The sequence below is a fragment of the Peromyscus eremicus genome, chromosome 7 (genome assembly GCF_949786415.1).
Source record: "Peromyscus eremicus chromosome 7, PerEre_H2_v1, whole genome shotgun sequence".
Lineage (NCBI taxonomy): Eukaryota > Metazoa > Chordata > Mammalia > Rodentia > Cricetidae > Peromyscus > Peromyscus eremicus.
The window spans coordinates 56,569,394-56,594,734 of NC_081422.1; the positions used below are offsets into that span (position 1 = coordinate 56,569,394).

The window sequence follows — 25,341 nt, forward strand, 5'->3', positions numbered from 1 at the left end:
AGCTGTCAAGACTATATCATGGAAACTAAACTTACAAGTTCACAGGTCTTTCTTTCTTCTTCTTCTTCTTCCTCCCCCCCACCCCCCCCCCCCACCCCTTTTGATGGCCGGGAAGTCATTATTTAGAACAGGCTGTCCTTGAACTCACAGAGACTATCTGCCTCTGCCTCCAGGAGGGCTGGGATTAAGGATTAAAGGCATGTCCCACCACTCGTAGCTCTTTTTAGACAAGGTCGAATTCTGTCCCCAAACCAACTGTTCATGTACATATAAATACAATATAACTTTACGTAAGAAAGACCTAAGGTGAGTCTCTGCTTTGGTGTTTTGCTTGTTTCTCTCCTTGCCTGGATGCATCATAAGGATTTTTAATCTTTTATGATGGTGATTTTAATATAGGAAAAACCATAATTTCACCACAATAGGCTTGTCTGTCTGATTATTAAGTGTCCCAGGTGTTTGAGAATGAGCCTGTTTGAATTATAATCAGGTAATCCTTCATCTTTTCCCCTTAGTGTCTAATAGTAAATAGATCTCTTCAACTTGCTCTGGTCTCTTCTAGAATAGAAATTCTATGTTTTAGATCTCTTTATTCTTTACTTTCTTCAAATCTTTTACATCTCTTTTCGTTTGCATTTTGGGAAAGCTTCTTAAATTTGTATTCTATATCATGCATTCAATTTTCTAATGTATTCTCTATTCTGGTGCAGTTTAATTTGGCTACTGCATAATTCAATTTCTACTCTACTGCTTATTTTAATACTTTTTTTTAGTTTCCATCCTGTCGTCCTTATTTTATCCACACCCTTTGGATTTATGACTTTCTATTAGCTAGTGCTCTTCTTTTTAGCCCAGCCTCACTGCTTTGTGAATTCATTTTCAACATCCATGATCGCCACAATTTCTCAAACCTGCAAGCACAAGAAATACTTTCCAAAATTTCTGTGAAGTAAACTCTTATACAGGGTATATATATGCTTTTGTTGGTATGGAGAAAACCAGCTGGAAATGAGCTGGAAGCGTCCTTTCTGCCAGCTAGTTTTCATAATCTCAGGCGGGGCTATGTAGGCTGCCAGGGGAGAAAAGACATCCATGAACTTACCTAGCTGTGAATCCTATGATCTACAAGACCAACCTGCCAGGCAAGATATACTGTTAGGGAAGTCATCAACTGCTATTAGATTTGAGACCTATCCCACAGGAAGGAATCCATCTCTGATATTATACACCTGGTTAAAAACACATGGTGGGGAAGATCACAGGCCCTAATGGGTAAGCTGAATGTTGCTGATGGCTAAACTGACATTGTGTCAATTCTAAATACTGATGTGTATACCCAAAGACAACTGCTACTCTCAGCCTTAATCAGAGGAGACTCTTTCCAGGGGATGTTGGTGAATGTAAACTCATGGCTATATATGATGCTGGTAAGTATAGCTGAGTATTCATTCCTTCTCGAATACCTCTAAGAATCAGGAAGCACTGTGGAAGAGAAATGTAAAGAATGTAAAAGCCAGAAGACAGGAAGAAGAGCTAGGACTGTTATCTTCTAGACAATACACAGCCATTGCAACCGAGATCTCACAGCAACAGCAGATGCCAACACTGGGTCTGCACAAGAATGGGCCTGATAGCTGGCAATAAGACGTCAGTTGTTCTCAACTCACAGGAATTGCCTATCAGATACCCTGTCCATCAGGTATTTACATTACGATTCATAACAGTAGCAAAATTACAGTTATGAAGTAGCAACAAAATAATTTTATGGTTGGGGGTCACCACAACATGAGGGACTGTATTACAGGGTCATAGCATTAGGAAGGTTGAAAACTTTGGCATAAATGAAGGAGGAACTCTGGGGTCTCTACTCTTCAACTGCTGGACTATTGCTACTGACAGATTCATGGAGAGGGATAATTCTGCCTTCAGTTATGAATGCACTGATAACTCCACCAGGCACCAATGGATAATTCCAATCTAATAATCACAGACTGCCTTGATTTAACTAAATGGGTCATAAAACAAAACATCATGAATCTGGGAAAGGGGCTGATAGGGATGGGGAGACGATAAAGCAAGGCTGGGAGAGAGTAATCAGAATGTATTATATACATGCATAAAGCTGTCAACAAAATAAATCCATTAAAAGTCTATGTTTTGCCTTGTATTGTTTTTTTTGGTTTTTGGAATGGTTGCAGAATCTCATCTCCAGTATTTCCTATAAATCAGCAGCTAGATCTAGAGGCTTGATAAAAGTAGGGTTTGCTTTGTTCAACAGGAATATTTCATGATAGAGGTGTGAAATTTATCCAGGGTGTATACAATGTGGAACTATCTCTATGATACTAAAATTAATCTGTGTGTTCAGGTGCTGCCAGCCTAACACAGTCATTAAAGAATTCTCCATTAGCAATTCACCTAACACCTCATCAGCCCTTCTGTATTAGTCAGAACACTTTAGAAAAAACCTTGCCCTTACCAACTCTTGCTTAGCCTGAAAGTATAGTTGTACAAGAAAGTAATTACTGTTTTTTTATTTAGCAATTGTCAAAATAATGAATTGATTCCTTAATAACATCTAAATATGAACCAAAAACATTTAAAAACAACACAAAAGCTCAGAGTTTTACCATATTTGATGAATTTCAATTTACTGTAGTTATTGGTGTTTAATGCTCAAGATATTCTAACTTTAGCCATTGCCAATCTCTTCAAATTGACTCCTCAGTCCTTTCTTTCATCAACCTCAATAGCTTTTGATAGCTCCTCTGTTATTTTCCATGACAAGACATCCTAGGTTCATCATGTACACTTCCTGCCTAAGACCTGAAACAGCCATTGTTTTCAAGTTCTGGTTCCTTTCAGTGTGAATATCTAGTGTTCAGTTGAAATTTCTTGACATTTCAGTATTTCAGACATATAGTACTGCTCTGGGCTTCTAGTGCTGGTTTCATGTCAAGGTTCTTAGAGGTGGAGTTAGAGGGAATCAGACACCTATGCCTGTGAGGACTGGGTTATGCTGTTAGAAATAGACACCATATGTTCCAGCCATTGTTACTTTTTACTCACATTTAAAAAAAACCCAGAAGTAGGCAGTCTGAAGCTTTGAACGCTGCTACATGCTCATCAAGGACATAGCCACTTTTAATCTTTTTCTATCAACCTATGACCCAAGAAAGCTAGGGAAGCCTCAGCTTTATGTCTGCATTACAGCCCAGGAAGCAGAAGAAAGGCCCAAGGGCAAGAGTGCATCTCTGTATGGAGTCAGTTCCCTTTAATGAACCTTCCCCCTTCAGTTTCACAGAACACTTCTGACATCTCATTAGCTAAACCTCAGGAACATGGCCATCTCAAGTTGAAAGGAAGGCTGAGAAATACCTATTGTTCCAGACAGCAATGTGCTAAGTTAAAAAAAAAAAATCAGGGTTCAATGTTTGAGAAGCAGAACACGGATATGGGGAGCAAGCCAGTGGACTACCACACCCTCTCACCAGAAAGTCTTTCCAATGCACAAATGAACCACTTTCTCCTCATATAGCTCTTTCTCCACATCTCGCAGTGAGATATGAATCAATTGATAATTTTAATTTTACATAGTATATGCTTAGATTGTCACACTGCTTAGAAGAAAGCAGATAAGTCTTATTGCTTAGGGACTGCACAATACTTCAAAGAACATTTTAGTTAGACTATAAGTGCTAAGCCTGAGATTCTTACAAATTTGTTGGCATTCTCTAGACTGAAGGTGCAGGAAAATTTTACTTGTATATTTTGCTACAATCGTCACTGTCGGTCATAAGTAGTAAGCTAAATTATATCTGATCCAGAAACCTGGAAGGCCTGTTCTAGGCACAGTGTAAGTAACTTTTAACACTTGGCTGGTGTTGCACAGCAACCTCATCTCCCATCATCCCAAGCTGGTGCAGAGTACCACCAGCATGACTCCACACACATTAGCAATTCTGTTACTCCTGTCTATCATGGAATGTTTGGGTTAAAAATCCTCAACAAATCAGAAAGGATTTTTTTCTTTTTCTTTTTAAAGAGAGGGAATGTTACTCCCTGCCTCAAATACATTCCTCATATACTATGTGCTATATATACACAGTAGAATTTAGTCTAACATTTATCTGACTTCAAAGGGTTAAGTTCTTTCCACCAGGCTGCGGTATCACATTGGTTTCCAAATCATTATATATTTCTGTCAACCAGGTAGGAGCAGAATAACTTGCTCATGGCTTGTACAGAGACAATGAGCAGCATCATGCACCAGCTTCTGAAAAGCAGATCTGTTCCTCAAGAGTCTCTTGGGTCTTCAGCTTAACATTCTCCAGTGGCAGCATAAGGAACTAGGAGTGAAGGGCTGCTCTGTATCCAGAAAAGCAGCACTGCAGTGGAGCTAAATACTTCTTGAAGTAATGTATAGCACTTAAGTAAAAGGCTCTCTGCTTGCTCTAAGCAATGTGTTAAACTAAACAGAAGCTATGGAAATAAATCAGTTCAGAGAGGAGTTGCAGGCTTTTGCAGCTGTGTAAGATTTCTCCACTCATTAGGAAAGCCAAGAAAAAGAGCCTAATGATGTGTTTTCACTGCATGTTTCCCGAACAGGGGGACTTCACAGTATGAGTGAGAGCTTTCTCAGGAAGTTCTACAAGGAACTGATGACAGGAAGTCTCAAGGAACATCTTTTCTCAAGTTTGGTGCCAGGAATGACACAAGGAAGACTCTTCAGGAAGCTGGCTTACAGCAATTTTTAAACACAACCCTCCCACCCCCAGACAGGGTTTCTTGGTGTAGTCCTCACTGTCCTGGAACTCGATTTGTATATAAAGCTGACCTCAACCATCAGAAGTCTGCCTGCCTGCACCTCCTGAGTACTGGGATCAAAGGTGTACACCACCTTGCTAGGTTAGCAATTTTTTACATTTTATTAAAGACATGGAGTCCTTAGTTATGTAGAAGAATCTGTATGTGGAAAGTAGAGCCTCAAATGATTTTTTAAAGTTAATTACTCTGAAACTTTTTGATATAGACATAATGGGAAGCATTTCTGAAGTACTTTAGAAAGCATCATACAGAAAAAGTAGACAGAATATAATGGAAATCATGTAAAAACAACCTATTGTTAGACTATTCCTATACTTACTATTTTCTACTATCTATGATAAAAAAAGACATTGAGCAACGTTGTAAGCTTTGGGTTACTACAATTAAACACCTGAGACAAGATACTTAAAGTAAAGGTTTATTCAGTTCATTTTCCTTGAGATTCTGGTCTAATAGAAGGCAGCTTCTTTTGTTAGGGACTTAGGTGAGCATGGCACATCATCACAGGACCATGTGTCTGGCAGAGTGCTCACAGTACAACATAAAGAGAGACAGAGAAGAGACTCAGGTTCCATAGGCCCTTTGCAGGGCATGCCCCAAGGATCTCAGGACCTCTTATAAAGTCTCATTTCTTAAAGGTCTCCCACATCTCCAACAATGCTACTACCCTGGGAACTGTGGTACCAGCCTTCTGACCGGCCTAATCTTTTGCAACTTAAAAAAAAAGTTTTAAATAATAAATATTGAACAGAATAGTGAGCAGGAGACAAGGGAGCTTCTTACAAAAATGAAGAGGAAGAGACCAGCAGTTTCAAGTCCTTATCAGTTATCACATTTTCTTCTCTGAACTCCAGTGGGTGGCTCCATTTTCTATATAAGAACACACATGGAGTCAAGTGTTGACTCGTCTAGGCTTTGCTACTATTGTCAATCACTTTTCTGTACTAGCTCACTGGCACCCCAAAAATGTCTAGGTTTAAATGAGATCATGTATGTACCTATGGAAATATGGAAATGTTTCTAAACAAAGGAAGATTGAATTGGATTAACTGCAGAGTTCTATTTTTCTTTCAAATAGGTTACTAATTTATTCAAAATTATAATTTGTTCCAACTTAATAAATGGTATAGACAGAAGTCTAATAAATGATATAAGTGGAGACTAAAGCCAATTATAGACCAAACTCCAACTTAAGCCTTTTTTTGTTTTTTATTTTTTGAGACACGGTTTCTCTGTGTAGCCCTGGCTGTTCTGGAACTCGATCTGTAGACCAGGCTGGCCTCAAACTCAGAGATCTGCCTCTGCTTCCTGAGTGCTAGGATTAAAGGTGTGACCCAGCCAATTTAAAATTTTAAATCAAATGTTTGCCATACTACATATCTCTGTACTGCTAGAACATGCTAAACTTTTTAAAAAATTGTGTTCCAGATGTCATTTATTTGCCCTCCAAAATTTAAAAATAGCCAGCAAAATTTTTTATCCTTAATTTACAATAGAGGGCTGAGCTTTTGATGAGGTAGCTCATATTTTAGGTGATGTAAGCTGAAGAAATCTATGAACTACTCACTAAAAAGAATGTTATTAGAAATTCTAAAACTAAACAGGTTATACATGAGCACTGGCGGCCGTTGAAGCCAGAAGTAATCCAAATGTCCATCTATTGCAGACACAATAAAATGGCTCATGTGTACGATGGAACACAACTCAGCAACACAGATTCCAATACCTGCCCCAACATGGATGAATCTCCAAGACATCCTAAGAAAACACACACCAAAGGCCACCTACTACCCATAAATTCACTTCTGCAGTGGCTAGAAGAGTTATCTATCAAGGAGGATGGCACAAAAGAACACAAAGAACTTTCTGGGGCAATAAAAATATTCTATATTTTGACTGTTGTGGTGGAAAATGACAAAACTCAAACTGTATACTTTAAAGGGAGTACATTTTATTATACACAAATTATACTTGGTTGAGAGTCAATTTAGGAAGATTTTGTCTCAAAATAATAAGTAAAAGAGGACTGAGGATATAGCTCAATGGTAGAGCACTTGCCTAGCATGCATGAGGCCCTGAGTTCAAATCCCAGTACCTCAAAAAACAAACAATCAAAAAACAAAAAACAAAACCCAACACTTTAAAAAATCTGACTTTTTAAGCAACAGATAAAATTAGTCTTGTATAAATGCACACATGCTACCTATTTGTTTTTGAGACGGGCAGGCATCACTACATCTGGTGTATACACACACTGTGTACCACCCATGTGCTTGTTGCCTGCGGAGGTCAGAGGAGTGTGGATCCTCTAGAACTGGAGTTACAGACAGCTGTGAGCCGCCACGTGAGAGTAGTGGGAAACAAACCCAGGTCCTCTGCAAGAGCAGCCAGTGCTCTTAACCACTGTGTGTTGTGGAACAATCGTTTTGTTTGTCACTCGAATTGGTTTAATAAAAGGTGACTGGCCAGTAGCCAGGCAGGAAGTATAGGTGGGACAACCAAACTAAGGATGCTGGGATGAAGAAAGGAAAAGTCAGAGGAGTCACCAGCCAAATACAGAAGAAACAGGACCTGTACGAAATGAGGTAACAAGCCATGAGCCATGTGGTAGAACTTAGATAAGAAATATGGATTAAGTTGTAACTGCTAGTTAGTAATAAGCCTGAGCTATCGACCAAGCATTTGTAATTAATATTAAGTCTTCATGTTGGTTATTTGGGAACTTGTGGGCGGAAAAGAAAAGCCCACCTACAACTGAGCCATCTTTTCAGCCCCAAGATAGATGATGTTATATAAATAAAATAACCTTTCTAAAAATTTTTCTCATCTATAAATCAGTTATAATATCTATTTCATGAAATAGTTACAATATAAAATGAACACCTCCATTTAGTGCCTACCACACAGCAGACACTCATAGTAGTCAGAAAGAGGGAAATGCTTAGCAAGTTATGCTTGTTAAGGCCAGCAAAATGAATGATCTTCACCTATCTACCAGTTCATTTAATAAAATATTTAATAAACATCTATGGACATTTTCTCAAATAAGCAACCTGAAAAGTCAGAGTACATATTCCCCTGAAAAGAGTACCTTTCTTTAAGCTTCTGTAATTTTTATTATCTCATAAAAGTTGGTAAGAACAGCAATCAAGAGAAAAAAAATACAATCTGCCTTTGCACAGAATGATATATTGGTCAGGAACATAAATTTTATCAGCCATAAATGTGAATTAAGTAAGATTTAAGCTAAGCTCTCCCACATGAACAATTTTCCAAACAAACAGGAAGGTGATTGGATTGGATTACTGCAGCACGGTAGGATTTTCTCCGCCTCCTATTTAAGGCTTCACCACACACAGAGTGAAGGATGTATTTTGTCAGCTTTAAAATTTGAAATGAAAGCAAACTACAGCACAGAAATTCTGTTTAGCTAAGTAATATAGCTGTAGTAGATGTCAAATTTTATGTAAGAATTATTTCTTAATTTACAGAACTATATTTTCTATACATAACACATAATCCAAAAGTTAAAACCATATTTCACAGATACTTATGCAAGCAGTTTACACAATAATCAGCATGATTATTTAGAGTTGAAAGCTGAACCTAAATATTAGACAAAAACAAACATGTATCTTTGTTTTCCCCCAACCACATCCTTAACCACTTCCTTGGGTTTGTATCGGCATCACAAATATCTCACATAGACTTGGATGTCTTCTCTCCCTACCATAAGTTCTATCACACAGCCTATACCCTGCTTCATATATATATATATATATATATATATATATATATATATATGAGAAAGTTCCTTCAAATATAAACTTCAAGACAGAAGTTTAATTATTACTCAGGCTTGGGATGTAGCTAAGTGGTAGAGTTCTTGCCTAGGAATGTCTTGAGGCCCTAGGTCCAATTTCCAGCATTGAAAAGTAAATTATTACTCACATTTGGTAAATTTTAGATTTCAAAGGCTAACAGATATTAAGAAATCAAAAGTTAACATGATACACAAATCTTCCCTTTTCTATTATACCAACTGCAATGCAGATAAAGCTTTCATATAGTCCAAGAGTAACATGGGTTATATGGCCTGTGATAAACATTCATAATAGAGGCTGTACTTCTTTCTTGGAGACAAAATTTTTATCTCTACAAAGAAAGTTTTAAAAGAAGTCTAACAGAGAAGAAACCCATTTTCTACCCAATTCCTTTTTTTTTTTTTTTTTTTTGTTTTTCGAGACAGGGTTTCTCTGTGTAGATTTGGCGCCTTTCCTGGAACTCAGTTTTAGCCCAGGCTGGCCTCGAACTCACAGAGATCTGCCTGGCTCTGTGTCCTGAGTGGTGGGATTAAAGGTGTGTGCCACTACCAGCTGGTGCCCAATTCCTTTTCAAAAAAATTACTTTTATGCTTATGTATGGACAACTCAAAAAGTGGTGTTATTAACTAGAAAAACTCTTCCATCAAACATGGTAATATTTGGCCATTATTTGAACTATTTTTTGTTTCCCTATCTCCATCTATAACTTGTTATACTTTCTTAATTTGTTTGACAACATCTTGTAGTTCAGTGATGTGTTCTTTTCTTTTTTTGAGTATTTCTCTTAGTGTTTCATTTAATTTTTTTTGTTTTGTTTTGTTTTTGTTTTTCGAGACAGGGTTTCTCTGTGTAGCTTTGCACCTTTCCTGGAACTCACTCTGTAGTCCAGGCTGGCCTGGACCTCACAGAGATCTGCCTGCCTGAGTGCTGGGATTAATGGCGTGCACCACCACCACCCGGCCTCATTTAAAAATTTTAAATTACATTTCAATTTATTTAGAGTGTATATGACAGCGCATATGTGCTATGACACACATGTAGAGGTCAGAAGACAATTTTGGTTTTCTCCTTCTACCATATGGATTCCAGACACTAAGCCTGGGCAGCCAATGCCCTTAGTAGTCTATCTAGATATATGCAATGCTATATCTTCAGGTTTTAACTCTTCCTTTTTTTCCTGAAATATGTAATATGCTACTGATTCCATTTCAGATATTGTTCTTCTACAGAAGTTCTATTTGGGTCTGTTTTTGTAAATAACGCCCATTTTCCTTGGCATGCTCATGTTTTCCTCTATTCTCTTGAACATAAGGAATACATTTATAATAGCTGCCTTAATGTCCATATCTGATAATTCATCACATGTTGCCTCTCTCTCTCTCTTTTTTTTTTTTTTTTGGCTTTTTGAGACAGGGTTTCTCTGTGTAGCTTTGCGCCTTTCATGGAACTGGCTTTGTAGACCAGGCTGGCCTTAAACTCACAGAGATTCGCCCGGCTCTACCTCCCGAGTGCTGGGATTAAAGGTGTGAGCCACCACCGCCTGGCTGCCCCTCTCTTTTTACTGGTTGATTTTTGTCCCAGCTAAGGATCATATTTTTCTGCCTTAGAGATGTGAAAAATAGTGTACTTTTCCAAATTAGTTATAACTATATTTATCTTGTATGCTTAACTTCAGTGAAGTATTCAATGATATACTGCATTTTTAAAAAGCAGGTACTATTCACAGTAAACATGAATGAAAATGTCCTCACTGTATTTTACCCTAAGTATACAGCATAGTATCCGTTACGTATAAGCACAATGATGCATAAAGCCTTTTATTCCTGCATAACTGAGACTTTACATCTATCCATAAGATACTCCAACTCCCTGTTTCTCTCTGCAACACAGCCCTTGGCAATGGAATCTAACCATTTTTAAATAGCCTTGGACACAATGCCTTTATGTAGTAGAAGAGCAAAGCATCTATCTAGCTTTTTTAAATAAGGTCCCAAATCCATTTCAAGAGGGTTCTGACATCGAGAATAAATGACCTCCTAAAGGCTCTCACATTGGAACTATATCCATCAATGTTGTGGACTAAATACTGTCTTAGTTAGGGTTTCTATTGCTATGAAGAGACACCATGACCACTGAAACTCTTTTTAAGTACAATTATTTATTTGTTTGTTTGTTTGTTTATTTTATATCCCAGCCAGTTTCCCCTCCTTCCTCTCCTCCCAGTCCCCCACTCTGTTACCCACCCTCTAATCCACTCCTCCACTTGTTTGGGAAAGGTCTCCCATGGATATCAACAAAACAGCATATCAAGTTGCAATAAGACTAAGCACTTCCCCATGGGCTCATAGGGGTTCACAGAGACTGAACAGATAACCAGGGAGCCTGCAGGGACTGACTGACTTAGGCCCTCTGAACATATGCGACAGTTGTGTACCGTGGTCCTCTTGTTGGACTCCTAACAGTGGGAACAGGGGCTGTCTCTGACTCTTTTACTGGTTTCTGGTACCCTACTCCTCATTCTGTGTCACCTTGACCAAGGCAACTTTTTTTTTGTTTTGTTTTGTTTTTCGAGACATGGTTTCTATGTGTAGCTTTGCGCCTTTCCTAGAACTCAATCTGTAGCCCAGGCTGGCCTCGAACTCAGAGATCCGCCTACCTCTGCCTCCCAAATGCTGAGATTAAAGGCGTGCGCCACCACTGCCAGGCTCCCCCCCATCCCCAAGGCAACTTTCCCCCCCCCCCTTGAAATATTATGCTTTACTTAATACTAAACACGTTACTAAGGGCTGGGGATAAAACCGTATGGAAAAGCACAACATACCATGTACAAAGCCTGGGGTTCAATTTCTAACACACGGAAAAATCAATAAAGAAAGACAAACATCCAAGGCAACTCTTTTTTTTTTTTTTTTTTTTTGGTTTTTCGAGACAGGGTTTCTCTGTGTAGCTTTGCGCCTTTCCTGGAACTCACTTGGTAGCCCAGGCTGGCCTCGAACTCACAGAGATCCGCCTGGCTCTGCCTCCCGAGTGCTGGGATTAAAGGCGTGCGCCACCACCGCCCGGCCAAGGCAACTCTTATAAAGGAAAACATTTCATTGAGGTGGAGTCTTACAGCTTCAGACGTTTAGTCCATTATCACCATGGTGGAGAGCATGGTGGCTGGTAGTAGGGTGGCATGCAAACAGACACGGTGCTGGAGAATTCTACATCTTGATTCAAAGGCAACAGGAAGTGAACTAGGACACTGGGCATGGCTTGAGCATATATGTGTCCTCAAAGCCTGCCTCCACAGTGACACATTTCCTCCAACAAGGCCACACCTACTCCAACAAGGCTATACTTCCTAATAGTGCCACTCCCTATGGGGGTCATTTTCTTTCAAACCACCACATTCCACTGCCTGGCCTCCAAAGGCTTATATAGCTGCTATACCACAATGCAAAAACGTATTCAGTCCAACTTCAAAAGTCCCCATAGTCTATAACAGTCTCAAACTTATTTAAAAGTCTAAAGTTCAAAGTCTCTTCTGAGATTCATAAAATCTCCAAAATAAAAAAAAAAGCAGATCACATACTTCCAATATATAATGGCATAGGATATACATTAGCATTTTAAAATGTAGAGAAGGGAGCATAGTGGGGAAATACTGGACTAAAGGAAGACCAAAAACCAGTTGGGCAAACTCCAAACTCTACATCTCCATGTCTGATGTCAAAATGCTCTTCAGGCTGGGCGGTGGTAGAGCACACCTTTAATCCCAGCACTCGGGAGGCAGAGCCAGGTGGATCTCTACGAGTTCAAGGCCAGCCTGGTCTACTGAGCGAAATCCAGGACAGACACCAAAACTACACAGAGAAACCCTGTCTCGAGGGGGAAATGAAAGAAAGAAAGAAAGGAAGGAAGGAAGGAAGGAAGGAAGGAAGGAAGGAAGGAAGGAAGGAAGGAAGGAAGGAAGAAAATGCTCTTCAGATCTCTAACTCCTTTCAGCTTTGTTGAGTGCAACACACTTCTTTCTCTTGAGCTATTTCCACTTCCTGTTAGCAGCTCTCCTCAGCAGGTATCCCACCACTCTGGCATTTCCAACATCTTGGGGTCTCCAAGTCAATCCAGGCTTCAACTTCACAGCTTCACTCAATGGTCTCTCTAGGCCTTCGTTCAGGGACACCTCTGACACATGCCTGGCCTTACCAGCTTGCATTAGTTGTGGAGGAAGGTTCCATAAGGCCTTTCTTCTCTCCTTGACCCTAAAGCCAAAACCACATGGCAGAAGCTGCCAAGTTCTGCTGCTTGCTAGGGCTGGATCATGGCCCCCTTGTTCAATTACATCTTCACCAGCTTTCTGTTTTCCATGGTTTCCTTCACTGCCTAAGCCTGGTTGTCCTGAAATTTGCCCTGTAGACCAGGCTGGTCTCAAACTCAGAGATCTGCCAGCCTCTGGCTTCCAAGTGCTGGGATTAAAGGTTTGCACCACCACATCTGGCTCTAAGCTCTTCTTGAATTCCTTTTCACAAACTGGAAATGTAACTGGGTGAGATCTTGCCCTGAATTTACCACTCCCATTTTTCTATTTCTTAATTCATTTATCTCCCTGAACACAGGACTTGGTTGCATTCCACTTCCTGGTGCTCCTCTTCTCCCCAAATTTTACATACTCTAATTTACCTGCTCAGCTTGTTCCTTTTCATTATAAATCTTCATTACAATTACCACTAATAACCACAGGACAGAGTCTGTACTAGGCTGTTTTGAGATTTCCTCTGCCAATGGAATTAATCCAAAACTCTTCACTTTAGCCTCAGGCAGACTCTTTGGGTAAGGGTAAAAGGAAGCCACATTCTTCACCAAAATATTACCAGAAGGATCTCTAGGCCACGTATTAATATTCTTTTCCTCTGAAACCTCTTGAGCCAGGCCCCACAATCATTCTCAGCACCACTGTCTTCCATGCTTCTACTGGCATGCCCTATTAAGCAGTGCTTAAAGCATTCCACTCTTTCCTAACCCAAACTAACAAAGTTCAAACTCCTCCAAACAAAAATATGGTCAGGCCTACCACAGCAATACCCCAGTCCCTGGTACCAACTTCTGTCTTTTTGGGTCATTACTGCTGTGAAGAGACACACCATGACCACAGCATGACTGAGGTGGATTCTTACAGTTTCAGAGGTTTAGTCCATTATCACCATGGTGGAGAGCATGGCGGCTGGGAGTACGGAGGCATGCAAGCAGACATGGTCCTGGTGAATTCTACATCTTGATTCAAAGGTAACAGGAAGTGAACTGGACACTGTGAGTGACTTAAGTCCTCAAAGCGCACCTCCACAGTGACACATTCCTCCACAAGTCCATACCTCCTAATAGTGCCATTCCCTTTGAAAGGGGCAGAGATTGTGTGGGGAAAAAATATAGTTCCAGATCTACCAAATTTGCTGAAAGATGAATAGGAACATCCAGGAAACACCACGAACTCCAAGTAGGATGAACTCAGAGCTCAGCCACCACTATGGAAAGCAGAGATACCCTATGACCTAACAAGTCCGTACTTCAATACACTCCCTGAACTGAGACCTGAAATGAAACTGAACCATGGTCTCAAAGTTGTATCTGTACACTCAAGTTGACAGCAGCATTGTTCATGGACACAGCCCATGTGTCCAATGATGGATGAATGGATACATGTGGCCAAATACATACAGTGGAATATCCTTTACTTTTGTTTAAAAAGAAGAAAGCTACAAAATAGATCAATTTTAAGGGCATTATACTAAATGAAATAAGTTATACACAGAAAACAAATACTGTAGGACTTATAATAATTATAATGAAGTAGCTAGAAAGTCAAAAAGAAACAAAATAGTGGTTGCCAGGGAAGGTACCGGGGACTTATTTTAACGGGTACAAAGTTTCAAAATGAAAAACTGTGGAGAAACCTGCATAACATTTGGAATATATTTAATATCCCTGGACTACATCTAAAAAGTGGCTAGGACAGCAAATTTCATGCTATACATATTTTAATACACACACAAATAGAAACAACGCAAGTACATCAAATAAAATTTAATCTTAGAAGCTAAACTCTAATGACTTAATTTACAGACAAAAAGAATAAAAGCTTAGTGGCTTGTTCAAAGTTATACAACTAGTCTGGCTATAGTAACTTCAGAATTCAAGTCTTCTAAATCCCAAGGCTGTGCTGGCCTTTGTAACTTACTACCTAAGCTGATCTACTTGCAACACAGGATGGAATAAACAAATATACTCATATCGCCCACACAGTCTATAATCTACTTCAGCTTAGAACGTTTTAAAAGAATATTAAGTCATTGGATTCTTTATTTTTTTTTTTTGATTATTTTGGGCTTTTTCTTTACCAAATGTGAATTAACATTTATCAGGTTTTTAAAAAAAAGATCTACGTAAGTTGATGGCTTTTATACCCTAAGAAAGTTTCTCATACAATTTTGCCATACTTAAAATATTTCCTGTTTATTGATTTGAGGTTAATATGCTAGAAACACTTAGCTAATTCTTGATATAGAAGAATTTATATTAAATGCACTATACATGCCATTAGTTAAAAAAAAAACATTAAGAACTAAATTGACAATTCTACATGAAGTCATTAATCTTAAAATTTAGCATTAATACGGAATAAAATATAGTTAATATAAAGATGGTTTAATCATTGTACAAATAGTTTATTGATCTACCATAAAATGAGTTTATTGACAAAACAGTTTTCTTGTAAACAAATCATCATGCATCAGAAAATACATGTCTGAATTACCACTAGCTGAAATTCAGAAGTTCAACACATGCTCAGTAACTCTGTGATAGTCCAGTGGAACTCTTATAGAAATGATACTTAGTATAATATTTACAGAACAATTCTATAACTAGAGGTGCTTTCAATTTTCAGCTTTCTTTCTTTAGAAGTTTGGAGTTTGCTTTCTAAGAACAAAGCAAACACAGCTATCACAAACAAAACCATCATAACCCAAGCACATCCTTCCCGGTGTCATAGAGAAGGCTGTTTCAAAGCGAATCAAATGGATTTTTTTTTTTTTTTTTTTTTTTTTTGGTTTTTCTGTGTAGCTTTGCGCCTTTTCCTGGAACTCACTTGGTAGCCCAGGCTGGCCTCGAACTCACAGAGATCCACCTGGCTCTGCCTCCCAAGTGCTGGGATTAAAGGCGTGCACCACCACCGCCCGGCTCAAATGGATTGTTTTACAAGCTGAAGATTTACAAAAACTTTTATTTTTAATAAATTCCCCAGAATGAGTTCCTTCCAAATCCTATTTTTCCCCTTCAGATTTTTGGTATCTAAAATAGATATTTCTTTAATAGAGGTTGGAAATTCTAATTTACATGCTAGATTTTAAAATATGTTTTTCTTTTTTTCTTTAGCCCTTTAGAGATTATTGGGAAACACAGTACACATCTTACAGACTTTCTTGACTCCAATTTTAATTTCTAATGTTTCTAAACATTCATAGGAATCACATTAAATTAGATCTAGTACTCAAAAACTGAACTCTCAATCTTTCTGCCTTAGTCTCTCAAGTAATCTACAATACACTACAAAACTCTCAATCCTTCTGCTTAGTCTCTCAAGTAACCTACCAAGGCTGGCTCACTAATGGACATTTATATTAGGATATTTTCTTCTAAAACTCCATATGCTATAAATTACTGTGGTGGTTTGAATAAAAGATGCCCATAGGGACTGGCACTATTAGGAGGTGTGGGCTTGTTGGAGTGGGTGTGGCACTGTTGAGGAAGTGTGTCACTGTTGAGGAAGTGTATCACTGGGGGTGGGCTTTGAGGCCTGATATGCTCAAGCCTGGCCAGTGTGTCTCAATTTCTCTTTCTGTTGCCTGCCTATCTGGATATAGAATTCTCAGCTACCTCTCCAGTACCATGTCTGCCTGCATGCCACCATGCTTCCCGCCATGATGATAACAGACTAAATCTCTAACTGTAAGCCAGCTCCAATTAAATGTTTTCCTTTAATAATAGTTGCCATGGCCATGGTGTCTCTTTACAGCAACAGAAACCCTAACTAAGACTTACTTTATTAGAACAGCTATTAATAACAATCATCATTCTCTCAAAGTCTTACTAGTTCTGTTTAAACTTACTAGGTAAAGCAAAATTTAATTAGTATGAATCTCTTTTTTAGAGCAGAAACGAAACCAGCATTATATAAACTTTTGGTTTTGAAAACAAAGAGCATTACTTAGAAATAAATAAGTACTTGGTATGAAACTACTCATGACATTAAGTATGGTTTTAAAAACCAATTATTTCTGAAAATTAGTATTTCTTTTTATTTTTAATTTAGTTTTTATTCATTTGTTTGGTTTTGTTGTTGTTGTTGAAACAAGAGTCTTACTGTATTGCCCTAGCTCTCCTGGATCTCAATCTGTACACCAAACTGGCCTCAAACTCAGAGATTCATACCTGCTTCTGCCTCCTGAGCACTGGGATTAAAGGTGTGCATCATCATGCCTAGCTAGAAAAGTAGTACCTCTAAGGACTTTCATTTCAAGATATTGGGCTTAGTACAGTTACTTAGACACCTACATACATATTTAAATTCAAAGTAATAAACTTGGGCACTCAAGTGCTAAGGTAGCCACAGACTATAGCTAATGAGTGGATATGGTTATGTTCCAATAAAACACTATTTACTAAAACAAGTGGCCAGCTGTGGGCCCAATTTGATGACTTCTGTCCTATGCAAACATTTTTTTTCAATATATTACACCTTCCGTGATCATACCATCATGCTTCCTTTGTATCTGATAGTTGTCACAAGAAACACTAGTCATTTAAATGGTAAAGGACCACCCTTACCCACTTTCTGTTGACAGTATCTCATGTATTCCAATGGGGCCTCAAACCTGCTAAGTAGCTGAGGATGACCTTGAATTTCTGATTTTCCTGCCTCTGTCTCCCAAGTGAGGAGATTACAGGTATCCCTCACCACAGCTGATTTAAGTGGCACAAGGGATGGAACCCAGCATTTTGTTCATGCTAAACAAGCACTCTATTAACAGCTATACCTCTAACCTTGAGAGCCATAAACTTTTTTTTTTCAGTACAAATCTCTAGTTAGACTCAGAAATAAAAATATGTTAATAAAATAAACACTAAAATATGTTTGAAAATGTATAAGGGTATAATTATATTTTATTAAATGATCTTACCTTAATCAAATGAAAGAATCAAAATTCTAATACATTTCTGGCTTCAATTCAAAAAATATCTGAATCCAAACTTTAGTTTCTTGTTTAAATTCCTAGAAGAAAAAAATGAAGAACCTTTCAGCAAGGTTTGGTCACAGATAAAATGTAGCAATTACAGCGCTCCAACTGCCCCACCAACTCAATGTAGCTCTGAGACCTGGCTAAAATGCCTAGAATAGAATACATGGGACCCTGAAGAATAAATGGCAATAGGCAGGTCCTGTGAGAGACCAGAACACAAAGCACCATTTTTGAACCGCCATCACTCTGTTTCCTTCCAGCATCATCCAGTCTGAAGTGTGTATAGCCCAAAGGAAAGTACACACACACACACACACACACACACACACACACACACACACACCCTCTCTTCTCCATTCTCGGCCCAGCCATCTATAGGTGCAACGGCAATGAGGATCACAAGCCTGTAACTCAGAGGCAAGGGAACCTTGCCCTCTGGTCAGAGACGCCGCTGCAGTTCCAAGAGGATAGAGAGATTCCCTGGTGTATGTGAGATTCCGCCCCTTCTCCACTCCTATATCCTCCTACTGCTTAGTCCTCCAGATGAGCGCAGCTTCCAGGGGTGCACTTAACAAATAAAGCTTCACGGTTCTGTCAGAGCCTGGAAAGGGGTAGTCCAGAGACCACTGGAGAACATAAACAAGGAGATCAACACTGCAGCAGAACACAATAGTGTAGGTGCACCATGACATCCACATGATGGGATTACAGACTGACAACCTCCACATGTTGAAAATACTCTAAAAGATGCATTTAGCATACCTAACCTACTAAATATCACAGCCTCATCTATATGCACCCAGGACACTCAGGCCACAACTAGGTAAAACCTTTTAATTCAAAGCCTGTTTCAAAATAAAGTGTTGAGTATCTTGTGTAATCTACTGAACATTATACAGAAGTGAAAACCCAGAAAATGTGGATGGTTTGATTTATACTGTGACAAGAAGATCCTAGGTCTAACCATCATAAACTAAGGACTGTTTGGATTGGACAGTAAGTCAACATATTAACTATATATACTGACATAAATGACAGTAAAAAACAATGACATCATGAGATTTGCAGGCAAATGGATAGAACTAGAAAATAACATCCTGAGTGAGGTAACCCAGACTCAGAAAGACAAATATGGTATGTACTCACTCATAAGTGGATACTAGATGTAAAGCAAAGGATAACCAGACTACAACTCACAGCTCCAGAGAGGCTAGCTAACAAGAAGGACCCCAAGAGGGACTCACGGATCACCCTGGGAAGGGGAAATAGATGAGATATCCTTGAGTAAACTGGGAATGAGACGGGGACAATAGAGGGAACAGGATGGTTGAGCTGGAACAGGGATGGAGTGGAAGAACAATGAAAGAGGTATCTTGATAGAAGGAAACATCATGGGGATAGGGAGAAACCTGGTGCTATGGAACTTCCCAGGAATCTATAAGGATGACCCCAGCTTAGACTACTAGCAATAGTGGAGAGGGTGCCCGAGCTGGCTTACCCCAGTAATCAGATTGGTGACTACCCTAACTGTCATCATAGAGCCCTCATCTAGTAACTGATAGAAGCAGATGCAGAGATCGACAGCCAAGCACCCGGCCAAGCTCAAAGAGAGGGAAGGGTTCTATGAGCAAGGGTCATCAAGATCATGATGGGGAGAACTACAGAGACAACCAAACCAAGCTAGTGGGAACTCATGAACTTTAGACCAACAGCTGTGGAGCCTGCATAGGACTATCGGATTAGGCCCTCTGCATAAGTGAGACAGTTGTGCAGCTTGGTCTGTTTAATGGGCCCCTGGCAGTGGGATCAAGATCTATCCCTGGTGCATGAGCTAGCTTTTTGGAACCCATTACCTATGTTGGAACACCTTGCTCAGCCTTGATGCAGCGGGAGGGGCTTAGACCTGCCTTAACTGAATGTATCAGGCTTTGCTGACTCCCCATGGGGAGGAGAGGATGGGGGATGGATTGAGGGGGGAAGGCTGAGAGGGAGAGGGAGGAGGGATGAAAGGGAGATCTGTGGTTGATATGTAAAATGAATAAAAAATTTCTTAATAAAGAAAAAAAATCTTCCTTAGAGAATTCCTAATAATAATCATGAATTTGCTCTGCCCATAACATGAAACTTCACTGCCCCAGCCAGAGTATGGGCTGAATTCAGCAACTTATTTTCAAAGGTTAGAATACAGAAAGACAAAAATACTTTGTTGTAGAGATACTAAGCAAACACTACCTTCTGTAAAGTAGTACTGTCTCCATGTACTCCCTGAAAAAGGGTTGAAAGGACACCGCTTCTGTGTTGCTATTTTCTAAAACCCACAGTTTACTCATGAGGAAAGTACCAAGGTACATGAGATGCAGTCTACAGAACACCTGGCTAGTACTCAGAACAATCAAGGTCATGAAAAGCAGAGACAGACGGGAAACTGTCACAGACTATAGGAGACATTCCACAAAAGTCATGTGGAATCCTGGACTACGAAGAAACTAGTAAGGAATGAATTTGAAATCCAAAGTTGTCAACTTGACTACATCTGGAATTAACTAAAGGCCAATCAGCTGGACACACCTGTGAGGGATTTATCTTGATTGGATCATTTGAGGTTCAGAAGACCCACCCTACATCTGGACCACATTTTCTGGTGGCAACTAAAAGGCATGAAAGAAGGAAGCTTTTGCTTTTTGCCTGTTTGCTCTCACTCTCGCTGGCAAATTCATTCCTTAACTGATATTATAGTCTACTTCTTCAGGATTCCAGTGTATACTGAAGACCAGCTGAGACATTCAACCTCCTAGGCCAAACTCCTATTGGATTCTTGGACTTTCCACCAGTAGTCCAACCATTCATTGTTGGACTAGCAGGATCACAACCTGCAAGCCACTCTAATAAATCCTGTGTGTTTGTGTGTGCGTGTTCATTCTACCAGTTTTGCTTCTCTAGGGAACCCTGACTAATTTAGTGAATATTATGGCAAGAAAGTTAGTTTTATGCTGCTAATAAAACTTAGCTGGCACAGCAGTACATACCTGTAATTCCAGTTACATGTGAGGCCGAGGCAGGAAGATCACAACTTTCAAGCCAGACAAGACTATATAGTGAAATCCCATCTCAAAGACAAAACAACCCCCCATCGACTAAGCTCAAAAAGCTCTTTTTAAACAATACTGACTTACTGGTCAGGGGTATGACTCAATGTATAAAGTACTTCTATGTAGGCATAAGGATCCCTAGCATCCATGAAAAAAGCTGGTGTGATCACAGTGCTGGTTGAAGGGCAGAGATAGGAGGACCCTGGAGGCTTACTAGTCAGCCAGTCTACCCAAACTGATGAGCTTTGGGGGCAGTGAGCAATTTGTTTCAAAAAAGAAGGGAGAGAGCAATAGAGAAAGACGGCCCATACAGACCCCTGGCTTCCATATGCAGGTGCTCTGGCAAATGTACATGCACCCCCATCCTCCACTCCCCATACACTCCTAACTTACAGTCAGTAGAAAATGTGGGTGTGTGGGTGTGATTTATTACAGAGAGTATTCTGAAAATGAAAAACAATACTTTGTTTCCCTTTTTATTATCAGGGAAAAATAAGAGTTTATTATCAAGGAAAGTAAGATATTTGAGTAAGTAGGGTTAAGTAGGAAAGGGATTTTACAAGTAATTCCACTCTTACCTTACCTCCACTAAGGAAGCAGTACTATAAGCTAATAATAATGATTATTACATTACTCACATGTGGTCATAAAACCAAGTCTATGTATTTTAATAACAAAATAAAATTAAATACAAAGGCCTATGACTCAAAAACTTTCATCATATCATTTAATCTTTTGATTACTGTTAGTGCTACTTATTTTGAAAAATAATATTCAGCCAACTACTTCTATTTAAGGCAAACTCAGTTCTCTAGTATCCTACTAACATCAGCAACAATTTCACATAGCCACCCTTCACTCATCTACACTTGCACTAATTTCAAATGGACAGCAAGAGTCTGTAATGAACAGCTTTCACCCCAAGGCCTTCTGTTCTAATCTGACATTCAATTAGAAATGAATGGTATGCTTCAAGAATTTAGGTTTACTCCAGAAACACATTGTGGGGGAAATAATTTACATTGGTTACTGAATCCTTTTTAACAACAGCTATCTGTATGTGGTACCTGTAAAAATTCAACAAGGTCAGTTTAGCTTCACCATCCATTTGAACAGTTCTTACTATAAAGCCATGCGTTTATTGTTTCACATAATCTATTAGATGTTCCATTTACTTTTTAAAAGGCAGATTTATAACCAAATCAGACTTCCCAAAATGCAAGACACCTGCCAACAGCTTCTGCCAGGTGGGTACATCTTGGCTGTCTCTCTGTGGCACTGGATGTGTTTATGCAACTCCTATATTTTAATGTTCAGAACCACAGGGATCTCTCTCCCTTCTCAAAAGAATCAAGAAAACCTCAATCATTTCTTCTTTTTTTTCTTTTTTTCTTTTTTGTTGTTGTGTAGGACCCATGACACCAAACTCTTTGTCTTTAGTGCTTACATGTAACAGCCATTTGAATACTTGTTTTATTTAGTCAACTAACAAACATTTAACAAGATAAATAAAACAAGACAAAGTCCTGTGATCATGGAAATTACTGTGAGTAAACACAGTTGGCCTTTAGAAGATGTAAGAGGCAATGGGAAAGAAGGTCAACACACAGCTGCTCAGTGTGGGCTTCGACCTCATCTGAGGTTGCATAACTCAAATGGAGGTCACGAAAATCTGGCAACACTAAAAGATTCCTGCATGTGCAATAACCAAAGCTTGATTCAAAAACCAAGAAGCAATAAGCCCAGGGTGTTTCTGGCAGTATTCTCCTGGGATGCATCACAGACTTCACTGCAGCCACGGTTCTGAAAACATAACTCACACTGTGCATATGCCTTCATGTTATGCAATGCCAATACACACTGCCTCAAACACCTAACCTCAGATTCTAACCCATTACACTATGAATTGCAATGTTTTAAATGTACATAAAAACCTTTCTGCTCTTATAGAAACATAATGGTTTAATTATGGAAATCAATGAATTTTAAATATTTTCCTATCATTTCTTAGCATGTAAACATCAAATTAGTTTATCATGTTGCATTAGGCTCAAATATTTTATTTAAAAAATTGTTGTTTAGCTGGGCAGTGGTGGTGCTTGCCTTTAATCCCAGCACTTGGGAAGCAGAGACAGGTGGACCTCTGAGTTCGAGGCCAGCCTGGTCTACAGAGTTGAGTTCCAGGAAAGCCAGGGATACACAGAGAAACCATGTCTGGGTGTGTGGGGGAGGGGGGAGGAGTGAAGATGCTCTATGCCCTGCAGTGTCAAATATTTAGACAAGATTTAATTCTTATAGAAAAAATGTATAACCATCTCATTAGTATGCAAATTTACTTTAATCTTTAACGAATGGCAAAATTATATGTAAACCAAAGAAGTTTTTAAAATAAATATATGATTATCATTAATGTTTGATTTGTACACATTTAAAATACCTATATCCCAGGGGGTCACATGAAATTTTTTGGCAAGAAGAGGTCACAAGTGGAAAAAAATCTAAGCAGCTTTGATAGACAATAAGCTGAGGTTAGCAGCTAATTGCTTTTTGCTGTAAGACTTTGTAAATAATCTAAACTGAGGAGACTAAATGGTAGTATTCAAAACGATAGACCTCAGTCATCATCATTGTTACTTACCACAGTATACTACTTTTCTTCAAGTTCTATTTAATAAGAATTTTTAAACATGAATTAATGTAGATGTAACCAACCATCTTATTAAATAAGAAACACAGAGCCAATACAGAGATGAAAGCCAAGAGGTCAGAGCAATAGCTAAGAGCTAAAAACCTTACCCTTCACTGTCGATGTACCTCTCAGAAAGAGACCTACTTCCTGTCTCTGTCTTTTTTTATAGAGTTTCTGTTCTGCCTTCTCATTGGTTGTAAACCCAACCACATGACCTCCTAGTCACTGCCTGTCTGTACAGACCTCCAGGTCTTCTATGGTTGGTATTGAGATTAAAGGCGTATGTCTCCAATGCTGGCTGTATCCTTGAACACACAGAGATCTACCTAGCTCTGCCTACCAAGTGCTGGGATTAAAGGCGTGCACCACCACCACCCAGCTTTCGATATGGCTTGCTAATAGCTCTGACCCCCGGGCAACTTTATTTATTAACATACAAATAAAATCACATTTCAGTACAAATAAAATATCACCATATTTCCCCTTTTCTATTTTAATAAAAAGAAAAAAGGAAAAAGGTTATAATTAACATAAGAAAAACTATATACAAAAGTACAATAACTATACACAATATATACAAGTAATAAATACCTAAACAATGTCTAGTCCATTTGTATTTGACAAATTCAGAGAAAAAACTCCATTAATATATAACAATGTCCAGTCCAGTAACATTTGATAAACTCAGATAAAAAATTTTCATTACTTATCTTATTTAAAACAAGTAGTTCCTTTTTAAAAGTAGATTCAAAAATTGACCTTTTTATCTTATCCAACAAGATATTATAGTTTCTTAGCTACTACGGTGCTAAAAATGAGGTTCCTAGAAAACCATATTTCATAAGCACTTTTAAAAGATTATAGCACATTAAACCACCTGCCTCTATCAAAATGAAAGCAGCTTCACCCAGTATTAACCCTAACAGTAACACAACAAAGGCCAACCTCCATGAAAGTAACTCCAGTGAGTTTTCCACACACTATTCTTTCAGAAATGAAGCTCTGTTTCTGCTTTAGCTACTCACAGTCAGTCTGTTAAGAATTTATCACAGGGCTGGAGAGACATCTCAGGTTGTAAAGCACTTGCTTTAACCTGAATTCAGTCACTAGAACCCATGTAAAAGAAAATGGGGCCTGCTGACATATGCTAGTAATAGCTGCACTTGGGAAACAGACAGGTGGATCTCTAAGGCTCACTGGCCAGCCAGCCTCATCTTCTTGGTGAGCTCCAGGCCAGTGAGAAACTGTCTCAAAAAACAAAGTGGATGGATCCTTGATAATGACACAAGAGGCTGACCTCGGCTACACACACACACACACACACACACACACACACACACACACACACACGCGTACATGTAACTATGTGTGTGTGTGTACCCCAAATTATATCCATTAATAATGTTAAATCGCAAAAGAATCAAGAAAAGGTTTAAGATAAAGAGCTTAATATGTACCAAAATTAAGAAGGAACCTTAAAGGCTCTATGTGACATTTATACATTTATGTATTGTAGAGCAAACCTGTTTAGCCATTTGCTAACTGCTCTGATAAAAAAATTCTGTGATGGCTACATTTGAAACTAATGCCTGGGTAGACCATCTATAAATAAATCTCATATATCTATACTCACTCTA

At 38.9% G+C, this 25,341-nt stretch overlaps 1 protein-coding gene and 1 non-coding gene across 2 annotated transcripts in view; one reads left to right on the plus strand and one right to left on the minus strand.

Annotated features, from left to right (window-relative positions):
* The window catches only part of Glce (glucuronic acid epimerase), a 36,329-nt gene extending 18,375 nt beyond the window's left edge, over positions 1-17,954 (minus strand). The window contains exon 1 of the mRNA XM_059268050.1: positions 17,867-17,954. The gene's annotated coding sequence lies outside the window, so the exon portion shown is untranslated. The remainder of the gene's footprint in view (positions 1-17,866) is intronic.
* Positions 6,855-6,927, plus strand: Trnaa-agc (transfer RNA alanine (anticodon AGC)). The gene has a single exon. It is a non-coding gene; the product is annotated as a tRNA-Ala (tRNA).
* Positions 17,955-25,341: the final 7,387 nt, after the last annotated feature.